Source organism: Eptatretus burgeri, unplaced genomic scaffold, assembly GCF_056783735.1.
Source record: "Eptatretus burgeri isolate ZD-2024b unplaced genomic scaffold, Ebu_testis_v1 Ebu_testis_scaffold_119, whole genome shotgun sequence".
Classification (NCBI taxonomy): domain Eukaryota; kingdom Metazoa; phylum Chordata; class Myxini; order Myxiniformes; family Myxinidae; genus Eptatretus; species Eptatretus burgeri.
The window spans coordinates 10,001-27,750 of record NW_028222069.1 but is presented as its reverse complement, the minus strand read 5'-3'; the positions used below and the strand labels follow the sequence as shown (position 1 = coordinate 27,750).

The following is a 17,750-nucleotide window of genomic DNA, read 5'->3' as shown; positions in this document are numbered from 1 at the left end:
TCCTTTTTAAATAATACAGCTGCCGAACCATGTAACTGATGCCGTCATCAATTTTTTTCTGTTGACTAATTTATCCCTCTGACCCTCATCAATTTTCATACTGATTGGATGGAGCATTCTACGTATGCAATTATAACGTCATAATGAAGGCACCTATGACATCATTAAAAAAAAAACACACTTATTCCCATGGGACAGGAGCTAAGGTTCAATCTCTGGTGAAAATTTCATGTCAATCCAACAAGAGGTTGCAGAGAAAAGGGAAAAACAAAATGCAGACACCGAGGTTCTTTGTATGTACACGACCGACTGTTTAACTCCGCTCTTCGCTTTGTGAGTGCGGGATAACAAGATTGTTCTTCATCGCCCCAGAGCTCGCTCGATGAGGAGAAGAAGGTACAACCATGGCTGGCTCTCAGAAAACAAGTGGACAACAGCATCATGAGCTGTCACAAAGTCTAAATGAGCGGCAGGACAAGCAGGTGGACAAGCTAAGAAATGTGATTGAGACTTACCAAGATCCATTCACGTTTGATAGAGAAGAACGAACAAACCTCATCAACCAAACAGTTATGCCAAGCATTGTAGTGCATGATCCATGCAACATGACCAACATTGGACAAAAAACCATATCATGTTTTGTACTGGACCGAGTTATCACTGGAAAGGTGAATTTGTGGAGCCCCATGAATAAAATAAACCTGTACACATGGAAAGGTGCAAACAAGTGAGCATCCTTCAAAGTAGGATCCCAGGTCATGGAGGTGAAAGATGAGTGTGCACTCTTTCCAAGGTGCCCAATTGTGGCAAGATCGAGGCCAGACGTTGATGTGAGGGAAACCCTTGGAAGGTCGGAGTTCTCTTCATACACAAGATCCTTTTATGACAGAAAAGGAGATTTACTTCCTACATCGGACAAGAGCCAAATTATGTCCACACTGGAAGGACAACGGACAGAAGAAACTGATGTTGATGAGCGTCATGAAGATCTGTATGAAGACCATTCCCCAACTATAAATCGCTCAAGTTATTGAGAGACTTACTCGGGGCTCTCCGCGTGTGTGTGTGTGTGTGTGTGTGTGTGTGTGTGTGTGTGTGTGTGTGTGTGTGTGTGTGTGTGTGTGTGTGTGTGTGTGTGTGTGTGTGTGTATATATATATATATAAATACATTTTCATGCAGTAACTTGCAGAAGTATTCATCCCCGACCAATAATGGCACATTTAGATGAGTTATTTATTGAGTGGGGTGCCTGGACACTCAGTCATTTCAAATTGATGCAAAAGTTTCAGTTTTACTGCGAAATTGAAGGTAAGGGTCGACAGAACGATTTTGGTTTGAGTGTCAAACACTGCAATAATTTGGGGGGTGGAGGCCATAGTGAGTCGGGGGGGCATTTTTCAATAAAACCGCATTTAAAATTACACTTTAAAAAACCTCATGTTGTGTTACAACACCGACAGACGTTTGGCATTGGCTCTATAATAATAAAAAAATGACAAAATGCTGAAAAACATATTTTCCATGAAATTAGTTAAAAAGTTGGGAGGGTAAGGGGGGAGGGGGTAATAACTCACAGCTCACACCACTCCAGTCTGAAAAAATCTATTGTATTTTTCTTGCTGTTTTTTTCCAGAATATTTTCTGAGATGGGAGGGACAACGAGTTGGCATTTGTGCATGCTATGCCAAAAGCAAACAGGTGAAGAGCTTGTTTGCCCTCTTGAGAATCCCATGGCTCGTCGTAGAGAGGGAGCCGACACAGAAATCACCAGCCTTGTAGGTCAATTCAGGGCAATTGGTGCTGCTCCACACCCAGACGTAGACATTCCAGATGCAGAGTCCATGCACAAGAATCGTGCATCCTGGCACAAATCCTGTCGTCAGCTTTACAGGACATCTGCACTTGACCATGCAAAAAAGCGTCATAATGAAGGACTGCCTCCAGCAAGAAAAAGATCCCTACGGACCAGCACAGCGGTAAATCGTACTCCGTGTCTTTTCTCGGGTGATGAAACAAATGCAACAGACCATTCTTTCCAGAAGGTCGAACTCACCCCACTGATACACAACAAGGCAGTTGCACTGAGAGAAGATCATGTCATGGTAATCATGGCAGAAGCTGATCTGGTCGCCATCGAAGCAAAGTACCACATAACAGGAATTGCTCCACACAGTCCAACCACCGTTACGTTGCACTTTGTAAACAAGACACTGATAGTGAAAACCTTGAAGCCACAACAGAAAATGAATTGCTCCAATTCATAAAGGAAGAAGTCTCTGGAGGTCACAGATTCTTTGCAATGCAAGATCTGACAGAGATGATGACAGAGAGATTGGAACTACGTGGAATCCAGAAAGCTGTGAACCGGACACGTCTAAAAGAAACAGTTCTTGAACACTTCCCGAATTTTACGGAAGAGAAGGATGTACGAAATCGAGTTTTCCTTGTTTGTTCGAAAACGGAGAGAAAGATCATTACAGATGCAACTCAAACACCAGATGAGGAAGCACGTACACTACTAATGGCAGCATCGATTATCTGTAAAGCTGTTTTGGATCATGACACACCATTCAAGTTTGAAGGTTCATTTCCCAATGGTTGCGAACAATCATCTGTTCCACAGCCTATGAAGTATTTCTTCCGCCAACTCCTCGAAGGACCCAAATCATCACCGAACAAGAGAATTCCAGGAAGATCCTCTCTGGGAGTCAAGTTGCTATACTAAATATGACTTCTCTTTCTGCGAACTTGAGTTGCGAGCCTCCCCTTGCAGTATTCCTGGCCCTCAAATTGCATTCCCAAACAAGAAGTAAGAAGCTTGTAGAACTACGACACAAATATGCTCTGAGCGTGTCATATAAGAAAGTCCTCACCACTGAAGTTAGCTTTGCACAGGCTGTTGCAGATCAAACGAGGAATAACGGTGATATAGTCTGTCCTGGATAACTTGGATCACAATCCGACATCACGCGCTGCCAGCTCTTCCTTCCATGGAACTGGGATTTCAATTTTTCAGTTCCCTTTATCACAGCAGCCTGGGTTAGATCAAGCATGTCGACGAATCACCTCTTACAAAACAGCAACAGTTCATGACATCCTATATGAGGATTCTGATGCAGAAAAGGACACACCAACAATGTGGTCTTCATTCCATGCTGCTCGATCAGATGCTACTGGACAACCCGAAGAAGGCATTGAAGCCCCCCTACCACTATTCCATGAGAAAGCAGCCACTCCAGAAATGATTCGACATGGAATGGAGCTGGTGAAAAAAAACAAATGACCACCTCAACCCACACCAAATACCTGTATTGGTTGTGGACCAACCACTCTATGATCTTGCAAAAAAAAAAATGCAGTGGACCTTCCCGGACATCTTTGGGGAAGACAAGTTTGTGGTCATGCTTGGTGGACTCCACATTGAAATGGCTTTGTGGAGCACCATGGGAGACCTTCTGCATGGGTCTGGATGGCCTGCAGCCCTCAAAGAGGCTGGGCTAGTGAAGACAGAAGCAGCAGCCACATCTTTTCTGAAAGCGTCCAATGCAATGAGAACAAGATATGCTCATCAAGTTACTGTTGTGGTACTCAACACCCTTCTGAAACGAGCCCACAAGGACAGCGGAACAGAGATGGCCCTTGAGGAATGGGTCGTGCTCACTTCTCAAGAGAGCCCAACGTTCCAATTCTGGCGACTCGTACACAAGTACCAACAGATCATTCTCATGTTCATCCGAGCACATCGGGAACGGAAGTTCGAACTCATGGTCACTACCCTGCGGAAGCTTGTCCCTCTGTTCTTTGCTCTCGATCACCGGAATTATGCCAGATGGGTTCCAATCCTTATCCGAGACTTCGAAGATCTCCCAGATAGCATTCAGGTTGAGTTTGAAATGGGACACTGGACAATAACTCGAAGCAATCGGCGTTTCTCATCCTCACCAAATGATCAAGCACATGAGCAAGTGAACAAAAGGGTAAAAGGAGTAGGTGGCACTATTGGTCTCACAGAGAACTTCCTTTAAGTTCAAGGGTAAGAGATACTGCTCCAAGGTGATGCAGGAAGTACCGTCCCTCATGGATGAATTCGCAACTATTGTCGACACTTCATTCCAAACATCGCCAAGACTGAAAGAAGTAGCAACGAACTTTGTCTGTAGGCTCGACTCCAATGATCCAAACGAGGGCAACGACGTTGACCTTCTCCGAATGAGGTTGTTCTCACAGAAGACTAGGGACGTGGAGAGAATTCCCCCAACAAGTGATGCTTTGGGTCAACATGTTAAAAGAAGTGTCTTCCAAGCTCGCATCTGGACAACAGCGCACATGTCAATGATGGAGTCAACAACCCCACTAACCATGGATGGAGGGAAGAGGACGGCAAGCTACTTCCCATTTGGATCTTGCTATCCCTCGCCAAGGATGTATTTCAGCTGGATGTGAAGTGAACTTGTACAAGTGCCTGCTGTCGGTGCAAGTGCACGAGGGTAAAATTGAAGTGCACACGTCTTTGGAAGTGTCAATGCGAGAAGTAGTTGGCCAACAATTGGCCGACTGGTGTGTGTATCACTCATTTACCTGCAACTTTCATATTACTTTGTTCAGGGAGTTATTCAAGGTACCCACAACCACATTGTAGAACAGTCATAAGATGTTTACAAATTTCACTTTACCATTGAGTCGAAGCAGAATTGTCATGTTATTAAAACAGATTTTACCTTAGTTATCTTGCTCTATTTTTGTGGATATGCGTCAACACCGGCAAAATGACGGCGTCTATGGGCAATCTGCTTGAAATACAAGTTGCTTCTCTTGATTCTGAGTCCATAAGGACCCCATATGTTCAGATCGACTCATTGAATCAAAAGTTAAAGCAATTATTGTATTTCGCATCGGCCGCGGAGGGGGGTCGGGTTCTGACCCCTAGCCCCAAATCCCCATTTTTGATGTGACAGCTCGACACTCGAACTAAAATTGTTCCAGAGAACCTGACCGTCAAATTGGAATCAAAAACAAAACTTTTGCATCAATTTGAAATGAAAATAAATAATTACCCATGCACGCCCCCCCCCACTAATTATGTAGAAACAATTTTTCAAAATTAACTTATTTATTTATAACTGAGTAGATCAAACTAAACACTGTTAAAATTGGAGGTGGTTACATGTCAGGAATACCTGTAAAAACATGCACAGATCAAACTTCACTGGTTGTAAAAGTATTCAGCGTGTGAGCTCAGTACTTGTCGTCATGGTGGAGGCAACATCACAACAGTGATTGTGAATCACCCTTTCGCATTAGCCCTTCCTTTTTACAAAGGATCGGATTATTCTTCCTTTTAGGATAAAATCAGAGATTGAGCCACATCGAGTTTTTCTGTCCTGAGAAACAAGGCGCACTGCCAGAAGGAGCCGACAACCAGACCGGACATCTAACGTCGAGCCCAGTCCTGTGTACAACATAACTGTTTTTGTGACCTTTACGAACCACGGTTGGGCCAGAATTTGCAAAGTAATGAATGTATCGGTCACTGGGAACTCTGGGGAAAATGGCGTAGAAATCAACTCTTCTGCATCAATTGCACGGCACACCGTGCCTCACCCTGACGTCAGAGCGAGTCGAGACCGGGACGTACGGCCAGAGGGGTTATCAATGTACTAGCTCAGCCGTTCTGGGGTACCTCTGTACTTTCACTGCGGCTCAAGAAACTGTCAAACAAGGAACCAGGTTAGAATCTCGCACTTGAAAATCACATTTAAAACTCACGGCACTCTGTGCGGTTATACAGTGCTCGGCACGGTTTATATATAGCACTGTTCACATTAAACCATCATGGCGGCTCCAGATCCTCACAAAGAAGGCACCTCATTCGAATCTCGCACTAAAAACCACATTTAAACTCACGGTGCTCTGTGTTGTTATACGGCGCTCCGCAAAGTTTATAGATAGCGCTGTTCACACTAAACCATCATGGCGGCTCCAAATCCTCACAAAGAAGGCACCTCGTTCGAATCTCGCACTTAAAAACCACATTTAAACTCACGGTGCTCTGTGCGGTTATACAGCGCTCAGCACGGTTTATAGAAAGCACTGTTCACACTAAACCATCATGGCAGCTCCAGATTCTCACAAAGAAGGCACCAGGTTCAAATCTTGAACATTCATATTCACATTTCCCACTCAAGGTGCTCAGTGTGGGTTTGCAACCATGTATCTCTGCCATGATTTGAGGCAATCCCGGAGTCTCTTTGGGAATACCGCGGGTTGCTCACGCAGGTCTCGGGGTCAGAAACATCACTCGTCCTGCACGCTGCCAAAGCCTCCACGGGGGCGGTTAGGGCGGCTACAGCACATGTCGGTGTCATATTTTCCACTCGTGAATTACAGAGCGAGGATGAGGGTGTACAAACATTCCTCGTTTCCCACACGATGACCAATGTTCTGGACTTTACCGCACATGAGACAACAACCTCGATCATGTGACACACCTCGTTGAACTGAGCACCCTCCTGTCTTCACAACATGTCGTACATTTCGCATCTGTTATCCTGCCTTTGCCTCCCCCCAGTTTACCGGGAAGACAAAGGCAGAATGTAAATGTGGCATCGTCCCACACATAACAGACATGAGCGAGCGCATCATGTGATGATTTCTCAGCTCTTAATGTACACAAACCTCATGACGTACGTGACCACCTGTCACTCATCCTTACAATCACGCCCTTCCATATCCACACCCATGGTTCCATCCGTCACTCAACCAGATTAAATCACTCTCACCATAACACTCACATCAGTGATGAACCCCGAACGTCATCTGTTCATACGTGCACACGTCCATTAATATTCGTGCAGGTTTGTTCCATTTTGTCCCTGAAGCCGCCAATTTTACCATGGTCACCAATTCCTGTAACCACGCCCCCAGCATGATAACCACGCCCCCAGCATGATAACCACGCCCCCAGCATGATAACCACGCCCCCAGCACGATAACCACGCCCCCAGCATGATAACCATGCCCCCAGCATGATAACCACGCCCCCAGCATGATAACCACGCCCCCAGCATAACCACGCCCCAGCACGATAACCACGCCCCCAGCATGATAACCACGCCCCCAGCATGATAACCACGCCCCCAGCATGATAACCACGCCCCCAGCATGATAATCACGTGTCCCCGTCACGTGTGTCTTTTCTGGATGGAAGCACCTTTTGCAGCAATGACTGCTACGAGTGTTTTTTGGGTCGATCTCCACCAGCTTTACACAGTGAGATGGTGAAACACTTGTCCATTCTTCACGTGAAAATTACTCCAGTTCTGCCAAGTTTGATGGGGATCGTCAATGAACTGCAATCTTCAAGTCTCACCATAAATGTTCAACTGGGTTCAAGTCAGGACTTTGATTGGGCTTCTCAAGAACATTTATTTTCTTCTTATTCAGCCACTCCTGAGTGGATTTATCTTTTTATTCAGATCATTGTCCTGATGAAATGTGAATCTCTCTCCCAGTTTCAGATTCATGGGTTGACTCGAGCAGGTTTTCATCAAGAATTCTCCTGCACTTTGCATCATCCATTATCACTTCTATCATGACAAGCTTGCCAGTCCTTGCTGATGAAAAGCAGCTCCATAACATGATGCTTTCACCACGATGCTTGACAGTAGGGATGGTGCTGACTCGGTGATGTGCAGTGTTCGGCTTACACCAGACGTAACGTCATGAATTTAGTTTAAAACGTTCAATTTTTGTCTCGTCTGAGCAAAATACTTTTCTGCACATGCCTGCATTATCATCAAGATGATTTTTCACTTACGCGCTTTTTGATGTGTCTCAGTAATCGTTTATTTGATGCCAGCTGTCCATGGAGGCAAACTTTGTGAATAGAATGGGATATTGTTGATAGATGAACACTGACCCCCATCGGGTATAGAGCCTCGCAGATCTTTCGAAGTCATTGTTGGATTTACTGTGACATCCTGAACCAGTTTCCTGCTTTCCCGGCTGCTGAGTTTGAATGGGCGACCTGATCTGGGTGGAGTCTGGGTGGTATTATACGTCTTCCACTTCTTAATGATGGATTTCACCGTACTCAGAGATAATGAGTGACTTTAAAATCTTCTTACAACCCTCTCCTGAACGGTGTTTCTCCACCACTTTATGTCTGTCGTCTTTGGAAAGCTCCTTGGTTGGTGAATGTGTTTGCCTTGTTGGTTGACCAAGTGAGTTGCACCTTCAAACTCCTTCAATGGGTGGGATAGTAAGGTATGGTGCGAAACTTTTACATGGATGGTGAGGTATGGTACTACACTTTTACATGGATGGTGAGGTATGGTACTACACTTTTACATGGATGGTGAGGTATGGTACTACACTTTTACATGGATGGTGAGGTATGGTACTACACTTTTACATGGATGTTACTCTGGAGTGAATGATTCTCCCTCTAAATGCTCGCTGGAGGTTCCCATCTCTATGTTGTGATTGATCAGGTTGTAATCTATATCCTATCAGCAGAACAGTTTGTTCAGCCCCTGAAGCAATGGGACATGTGTGTTGGTTAACTCACCATCTCTAATTTGGGCATGTTTAACTAATCCTATTTAGTAATCTCTGTGCCATGTACAATATGCAGATGGATGTGTAAGGAAAGGGTGATGAGGTCAAGCCAAGAAAGATCAGGTTCACGGTTCAGGGCAGTGTTTGTTATCCTGGACAAAGTTTATGATAATTTGATTGACTCGAATGTGTTGCCCTTTCCAATTATTAACAACTGAGTGGTATCCTCTCCCTCATCTCCAATAACCTTCATTGGATGATCCTTGGTGCAGCACTTCATGTACACGAGTTATTCACCCTCATGAAAACCCACAGGGTGATTTGTTCAACAGTTTATTTTTGTAAATAATTGTAGTTCATTGTATAAACGTTATAGAACTGCATTATAAGAGTCAATCCAAGAGAAGATTTCCTTACCGAATCTCCGAGTCTGTCCTGCAGTGGTTTGAACTTGAGGATGTTCACCAGATGTTTCACGAGACCGCAGGAACCCACGGCTTTTCCTGCAGCACAGGGTGTGGAACAGTTTGCTGTCAGACAGAAAATATCAACACAACAACATTACCCATAATGCAAAGGGCTTGTTTGGTGTTCCCAACTGAGACTCACCTCAAGATACTGCAATCCCAAGTTTAAACCTTACATGGGGGAAGGCAAAAACTGTTTGCCTGAGTAAATTTTCAAAATCAAAACCTCATTTTACTGGAAAGGATAAGTGATACTGTTTGTGATTTACACAGAGACAAATGATACACCTGTGAGGAATACTGATCCACGATCAGAGGGGAAAACATGGGAGGTAAAAAAGATAAAAACTAAATAAATAAATCTTTGACTCCCCCTCATATAGATGGACTGTGTTTTCTTTTACTCTTAATTTATCTTTCTTTTTCTGTGTGTCGACGGAGAGGTGAACTCTTGCAAATTGTTTTTGTAAGGCAAACTTAGCTGTGCCTTGATGGGTTTCAGGGTCGAGGAGTAGTATCTGAAACCGGAATCCTATCCCAGTCCTCCTGAAGACTCCATATTTCCCGATTTGGGTTCCACTGCCCCAAACCTGATGTCCCCCCATGGCAAGAGAAGGGAAGCTTAATGCCCATCATGGCTGGCCTCATGACAAAGAGAGAAGCCAGGCAGGCTGAACTTAATGTCTTGCAGGCTGAAATATCAAATAAAATGGAAGCCGGTCGCAGCTGCAGGGATTTAAATCAAACTTGGTACAAGTGTGCCTGGTGTTGGTTTAATTGGTAGAGTTGTGGGCTTGGGATCCTTTGATCCTGAGTTCAAATTCCACTCAGCTGTTGAATTAACAACAGGTGGGGTTGACTGTGCCCGTCATCCTTCTGAGGTTGGCAAAATGAGTGCCAGCTTGCTGGCATCCTGTGTTGGAGTGGTGACCCATCCAGGATTGTGCACAATCGCCCACGAGAGTGTTTAGGCATCACCAACGCTCTGCACAGAGTTTGGTGCCAGTGGATGGATGGATTGTTAATATTATTATTTTGTAACACTGTAATGTTAATATTATGAGCAGGGATTCACATAACTGGTACTCAGGTACTCATACACGGTAAAAAAAAACCAAACGGGGACTTCAAAGATGCTGCGAAAGCTCAACAGTGTACGAGAGAACAACCAAGGGTTTCATGGGTTTTCACAGCAAGTGAGTGTTCGTGACATTCTTCCGTGATTATTCTGATATACAGGACTGTACTGTTAATTCAAAATTTAAGTGTACAAAATTAATTTTATAAATAACATCATAATTTGTTATATTATAACTCATAAGATAAAAAAATCGATCAAAGGAGAACACGTGGAAAAGGAGGAAGAAGAGGAAGTTTTCTCAGCTCATGTCGGTAAGATTGTTCCGTAATAATTGTGATAATTGATGCACTGCGATTTCAACATTAAGTTAATAAACAATAACATTATAATTTACAAGTTATATTGTAGGTTTATAATTATGAGATAAAAAGGTCAAAGGAGAACACGTGATCAAGGAGGAAGAAGAGGAGGTTCAGGAGCGTCCGGAACGATAAAAGAGCGGGTTGTGAATGTGTCGTCTTGAGCGGACGTTCTGAGAGAGCGGTTACAGAGGAGTGAGAAGTATTCGAACCTGAGACGTGTTTTAAAGTCGGAGTGGTGTTTGGGAAAGTAGACAAACACGCTCGAAGCTGACATTTTTCTTTCCTTGAGTATCAAACCATTTCTGCTGTTACTCATTAGAGAACCAAATAAAACATTGTGTGACCCCCTGATTATTAGATCACCAGGAACCGAGTTACAGGAGCTTATGGGATGGAGCGTCGTCTGTCCGTCTGTCCGTCCATCCACAAATACTTTCAACTTCTTCTCGGAAACTACACGTACGATTTCGATGAAACTTTACCACAACCTTCATCACAGTGTACGTACCAAAGTTTGTTCATGACATAAAAAAATGGGGTTTAAGAGATACTCCGTGGGGGTTGCCCCCCAAAATATGTATTTGCTTTCGTCTCTGAAATCACACACACAGTTTTGATGAAACTTGACCACAAACTTTAGCACCTGTGATGTACGAAAGTTTGTTCACGGTATTAAAAAAAAAATCCATCAGTATTTACTTTCTTCTCCATTACATACTTTGTGGGTCGTCCATGCCGACCAGTGGTTCCCTGGTTATCTTATCCAAACGTTTCCAGGTGAGCACCCAGGGGTATTGCCCCTATATTTATTAATATGGGATTTCAATTGTTCTTGTTATTACTTTTGACATTTGAACTGGCCTTGGAAAATGCCATGATGAGGTAGAATGACGCTCAAGCTGCTGTTTCTACACCTTTCCAAGGGGGAACAGGGTAATAATGTTTCGAATCTGGAAGCCATTTGCACACAAACAGACAGCAGTCCCTCAGCTTAGTTATTTCGATAAGTACGTGTTTATAGTTAGAATCCCTCCTTCTGTCTCACGGGAATTTTGTGTGTGCGCTACGAGTTATTTTTTAGTTAGATTTTTATACATCAACGATAACAACATCATCCCTCCTTCGCTCCTGCCACCATCGGCCTTCCTCACCGCATGCGTGCTGAGCACAGACCTCAGATCTTCCATCACCTCAGATCGGAGTCCCGCTCCAAAAAAAGGGCACGGAGTGTTTCTCTCTGCCCAATGAGCCAAGAGCGAGCATCGCACGGATGCCCCAGCCAATGAGAAGCCAAAAACGCCGAGGAATAAGTCAGTGGTGAGCAGTCATTGGGGCGATTGGCTTGGCCTGCGGGGATTGGTTCGAGCGGTCTGCGGTTTTTTGCGGTGGCTCCTCAAGGTGGTGGTGGTGACCGAGCATCCAGGTTGTGGGCCCGTGGACTCTGGGTCGTGGGTTCAAGTCCCACCGTGGTGGTTTGCCTTGGAGCGCACGTGCTGGGATCCCCGTTCCCGTCACGGACTCCGAGCTCCATAAGTGCGGGTCCGGTGAAACCACATGGGGGGACGGGGGGTGGGAGGTACCGAATAGGCCCCTGCCCTCAGCTTGCCTTCCTTCCGAGCTGGAAGGCCGAAATAAAGACCCGACGGGGTCCAGTTCGTGTGTGTGTGTGTGTGCGTGCGTGTGTGTGTGTGTGGGGCCAGTTTGTATAAGTAGAAATTGTTTTTTATATTGTACATGGTTTGCATTTCTTTTATTCGGATAACTCTGCTCTGTGTCCCCCCCACTCCCTGATTATTGTTATAAATAAACCCCGTGTTAAATGTACCAGCTCGTTTTCTGTCCTGTCATTTATTGACCCAGCACGGTGCGGGTTTGAGAAATAGTCAGGCCGTTGGTTCCGTATGTTGTCATTGGGACCGGCGCGGCTCTGGTAACTCCACTCGGTTACGCCAGATCCGAGTCGGTACCTGCGACTCGGCCCGGACAGAGTCGGCCGAGGGTGTGGTTTCCCCGGAGCTAGACTGCGTGGGTACTGAGGTGCATTGAAATTAGGCAATTAATCCTACCCCACGCGGTTGAGATTTTGGCATCCACGGTCCTTAAGTGACCAGTCGACTCCAGAGTTATCTGGGGTGACGACCTATAAATTTCAGGTGTTCGGTGAGAGACGGCTCTACTGTTCCACCTTGTGGTCGTTTATCGCCGCCGAACCCCGGCCCACAACAATAAAACTTTTTTGCAGTCAAGTCGAAAGCAACAAAGGGCTAAGTTGAAACGATTCCGTTCAAAACTCCGGAATACTTATTTCCGTTTAAAACGAGTTTCCTTGTTTACTGACATGCATGCCCAGGGATTAAAAAATAAATAACAACCTGCACGTTGCTTCAAAAAAAAATCACTGATTGGATTGGTCTGCACTTACCGATCTCCCCTGTACTGTACTGTGACGCTGGGACAATGTACATGTGCACGTGATGACATAACGGACTATTCTGTGACGCTGAGACAATCCTGGTGTGTGTTCCCCCTCCATCCCCTCCATTCCCTCAAATGGCTGCACAGCTGACACTCCATGTGAAAAGGATGAATGCTTAAACTCTGTTTGCTTCTAAATCTCGTGTCCCAAACCCATCACTTTCTGTACCCACCTTACCCAGTCACACCCAGCTGGTTTGTACTCTGTGTCCTTTTCTTCTGACAAAGTGGAGAGCTTGTGTCAAACCGCGAATCAGATTCTGCAACCGGTCCAGACGACATCAGCCCACGTGTTCTAAAAACCTACTCTGCTGCTCTTGCTCACCCTCTCTCTGTTCTGTTCACCCTCTCATTTGCACAAGGTCATCTGCCATCTGCTTGGAAATCAACAAACACCTCTCTGCAAAAAAGGTGCAAAAACTGATCCCTGCAACTACAGACCAATCAGCTTTCTCCCAATCATCAGCCAGGTTATGGAATCCATCATCGCTTCAGACATTAAATCCTTCCTCTTCTCCAATGGCCTGATTTCTGATCATCAATTTGGATTCAGACCAGGTCACTCTTCCCTGGACATGCTACTTCTGCTTCCCCACCAATGGATGGAGGTCCTCAATGCCAAACCTGAGATGAGAGCCATATCTCTGGACATATCGTGTGCTTTCTGTATGGTCTGGCACTCCGCACTGCTCACCAAACACTCTTCCTGTGGTATCAGACTCTCCGGAAAATCCTCTATCTCTTTGCTGATGACTACACCCTCTGCCGTACCAACTCGTCTCTGATCGGCAAGCAGCAGCCCTTTCACTATTTACAGACCTGAATAAAATCACAAACTGGTCCAACACATGGAACATGTCTTTCAATCCTGACAAATCTCACCCCTCACTTTGTCTCTCCGAAAGGACCGTCTGGAACTCTTCTTTGCACACCTGATATTCTAACTACTGACAAAGCTTTCATCCACAGTCTGATGGAGTAGTGCTCTCCCCTCTGGGGTGGTACTCCCACCTCACACCGAGCTCGACTTCACACTGTGGAAACCAAGGCTTTTAGGATCATTGGTATCTCTCGTGATGAAGCTGAGTCTTTGGGTCTCTCACTCTCTCACCGCAGGCAGGTCGGTGGTTTTTGTGTTCCACAGTCTCCTCTCCGCAATTGCTCCCTCCCCCACCCTGCTATGTCTGTGCCCCCTATATTTCCTCAAGGCGCTGAAGGTCTGCCAAAACCCCCCTTCTGGTGAAACTGCCCAAATCAAGAATCACTGCTCACCTTCACTCTTCCATTCCTCTTTTTTCCTGCCTCTGGAACAAACTCCCCACTCTCTTCAATCCCACTCTTCACTCAAGGTCTTCAAAACAGCAATTCACAATCATTTCTTTTCTACCCCCATTAATCCACCCCAAACCCACCTCCTTCAAATTCCTTGTTTTCCTTCCTGAAAGTCCCTGTAGTCCATCTTGTTTTCCCCACGTACCTTGCCCCATCCCTCTCCCTTCCACAGATCTCCTGTTGTCTCTGTTCTCCACTGTTTCGTACTTCCCTCCACCACCCCTGTTTTCTCCTCCTCCTCCTTGTTATACATTGTGTGTGTTAGCTCTTATATGAACCTCGACAATGTACACAAAAATAATAATAAATGTACATGTGCGCACGTACGTGGGGACATGACGGTATATTCTGTGATGATGTACAGTGTACACGTGAACATGAGGACATGACGGTATATTCTGTGACGATGTACAGTGTACACGTGCACATGATGACATGACGGTATATTCTGTGACGATGTACAGTGTACACATGCACATGAGGACATGACGGTATATTCTGTGACTATGTACAGTGTACACGTGCACATGATGACATGACGGTATATTCTGTGACGATGTACAGTGTACACGTGCACATGATGACATGACGGTATATTCTGTGACGATGTACAGTGTACACGTGAACATGAGGACATGACGGTATATTCTGTGATGATGTACAGTGTACACGTGAACATGAGGACATGACGGTATATTCTGTGACGATGTACAGTGTACACGTGAACATGATGACATGACGGTATATTCTGTGACGATGTACAGTGTACACGTGAACATGAGGACATGACGGTATATTCTGTGACGATGTACAGTGTACACGTGAACATGATGACATGACGGTATATTCTGTGACGATGTACAGTGTACACGTGCACATGATGACATGACGGTATATTCTGTGACGATGTACAGTGTACACGTGCACATGATGACATGACGGTATATTCTGTGACGATGTACAGTGTACACATGAACATGAGGACATGACGGTATATTCTGTGACGATGTACAGTGTACACGTGCACATGAGGACATGACGGTATATTCTGTGACGATGTACAGTGTACACGTGAACATGAGGACATGACGGTATATTCTGTGACGATGTACAGTGTACACGTGCACATGATGACATGACGGTATATTCTGTGACGATGTACAGTGTACACGTGAACATGATGACATGACGGTATATTCTGTGACGATGTACGGTGTACACGTGCACATGAGGACATGACGGTATATTCTGTGACGATGTACAGTGTACACGTGAACATGATGACATGATGGTATATTCTGTGACGATGTACGGTGTACACGTGCACATGAGGACATGATGGTATATTCTGTGATGATGTACAGTGTACACGTGCACATGATGACATGACGGTATATTCTGTGACGATGTACAGTGTACACGTGAACATGAGGACATGATGGTATATTCTGTGACGATGTACGGTGTACACGTGCACATGAGGACATGATGGTATATTCTGTGATGATGTACAGTGTACACGTGCACATGATGACATGACGGTATATTCTGTGACGATGTACAGTGTACACGTGAACATGAGGACATGACGGAATATTCTGTGATGATGTACAGTGTACACGTCAACATGAGGACATGACGGTATATTCTGTGACGATGTACAGTGTACACGTGCACATGATGACATGACGGTATATTCTGTGACGATGTACAGTGTACACGTGCACATGACGGTATATTCTGTGACGATGTACGGTGTACACGTGAACATGAGGACATGACGGTATATTCTGTGACGATGTACGGTGTACACGTGAACATGATGACATGACGGTATATTCTGTGACGATGTACAGTGTACACGTGCACATGATGACATGACGGTATATTCTGTGACGATGTACAGTGTACACGTGCACATGATGACATGACTGTATATTCTGTGACGATGTACAGTGTACACGTGCACATGATGACATGACGGTATATTCTGTGACGATGTACAGTGTACACATGCACATGAGGACATGACGGTATATTCTGTGACTATGTACAGTGTACACGTGCACATGATGACATGACGGTATATTCTGTGACGATGTACAGTGTACACGTGAACATGAGGACATGACGGTATATTCTGTGACGATGTACGGTGTACACGTGCACATGATGACATGACGGTATATTCTGTGACGATGTACAGTGTACACGTGCACATGATGACATGACGGTATATTCTGTGACGATGTACAGTGTGCACGTGCACATGATGGTATATTCTGTGACGATGTACAGTGTACACGTGCACATTATGACATGACGGTATATTCTGTGATGATGTACAGTGTACACGCGCACATGATGACATGACGGTATATTCTGTGACTATGTACAGTGTACACGTGCACATGATGACATGACGGTATATTCTGACGATGTACAGTGTACACGTGCACATGAGGACATGACGGTATATTCTGTGACGATGTACAGTGTACACGTGCACATGATGACATGACGGTATATTCTGTGACGATGTACAGTGTACACGTGCACATGATGACATGACGGTATATTCTGTGACGATGTACAGTGTACACGTGCACATGATGACATGACGGTATATTCTGTGACGATGTACAGTGTACACATGCACATGAGGACATGACGGTATATTCTGTGACTATGTACAGTGTACACGTGCACATGATGACATGACGGTATATTCTGTGACGATGTACAGTGTACACGTGAACATGAGGACATGACGGTATATTCTGTGACGATGTACGGTGTACACGTGCACATGATGACATGACGGTATATTCTGTGACGATGTACAGTGTACACGTGCACATGATGACATGACGGTATATTCTGTGACGATGTACAGTGTGCACGTGCACATGATGACATGATGGTATATTCTGTGACGATGTACAGTGTACACGTGCACATTATGACATGACGGTATATTCTGTGATGATGTACAGTGTACACGCGCACATGATGACATGACGGTATATTCTGTGACTATGTACAGTGTACACGTGCACATGATGACATGACGGTATATTCTGACGATGTACAGTGTACACGTGCACATGAGGACATGACGGTATATTCTGTGACGATGTACAGTGTACACGTGCACATGATGACATGACGGAATACAAGTTTCATTGAAGGACTTTCACATTGAATCGCATCATCCCAGTGAACACAATAATGTTGTTCAAACTTCATTAAAAGAAAATAAAAAAAACATTCCAAACATAAAATTCTTATCACGTCAAATATATAAATTATTTTATATTAAACTTGTGTTTATAAATTGTAACCATGTACACGTTTTACTAGAAAATGTTAACAATTACAATTTATTTTATATTAAACTTGTGTTTAGAAATTGTAACCATGTACATGTTTTACTAGAAAATATTAACAATTACAAATTATTTTATATTAA

At 44.6% G+C, this 17,750-nt stretch overlaps 1 protein-coding gene, 1 long non-coding RNA gene and 1 pseudogene across 4 annotated transcripts in view; 2 read left to right on the top strand and 1 right to left on the bottom strand.

Moving 5' to 3' along the window:
* Positions 1 to 9,108, bottom strand: part of LOC147007541 (uncharacterized) — a 61,487-nt gene extending 52,379 nt beyond the window's left edge. For all 3 annotated transcript variants that reach the window (XM_085866966.1, XM_085866965.1, XM_085866967.1), the window contains exon 1: positions 8,979 to 9,108. The gene's annotated coding sequence lies outside the window, so the exon portion shown is untranslated. The remainder of the gene's footprint in view (positions 1 to 8,978) is intronic.
* Positions 1,572 to 4,027, top strand: LOC147007542 (uncharacterized; annotated as a pseudogene).
* A 1,458-nt stretch (positions 9,109 to 10,566) lies between the features above and the next one.
* LOC147007540 (uncharacterized) overlaps positions 10,567 to 17,750 on the top strand; it is a 9,674-nt gene continuing 2,490 nt past the window's right edge. The window contains exon 1 of the long non-coding RNA XR_015054127.1: positions 10,567 to 10,971. This is a non-coding gene — a long non-coding RNA (uncharacterized LOC147007540). The remainder of the gene's footprint in view (positions 10,972 to 17,750) is intronic.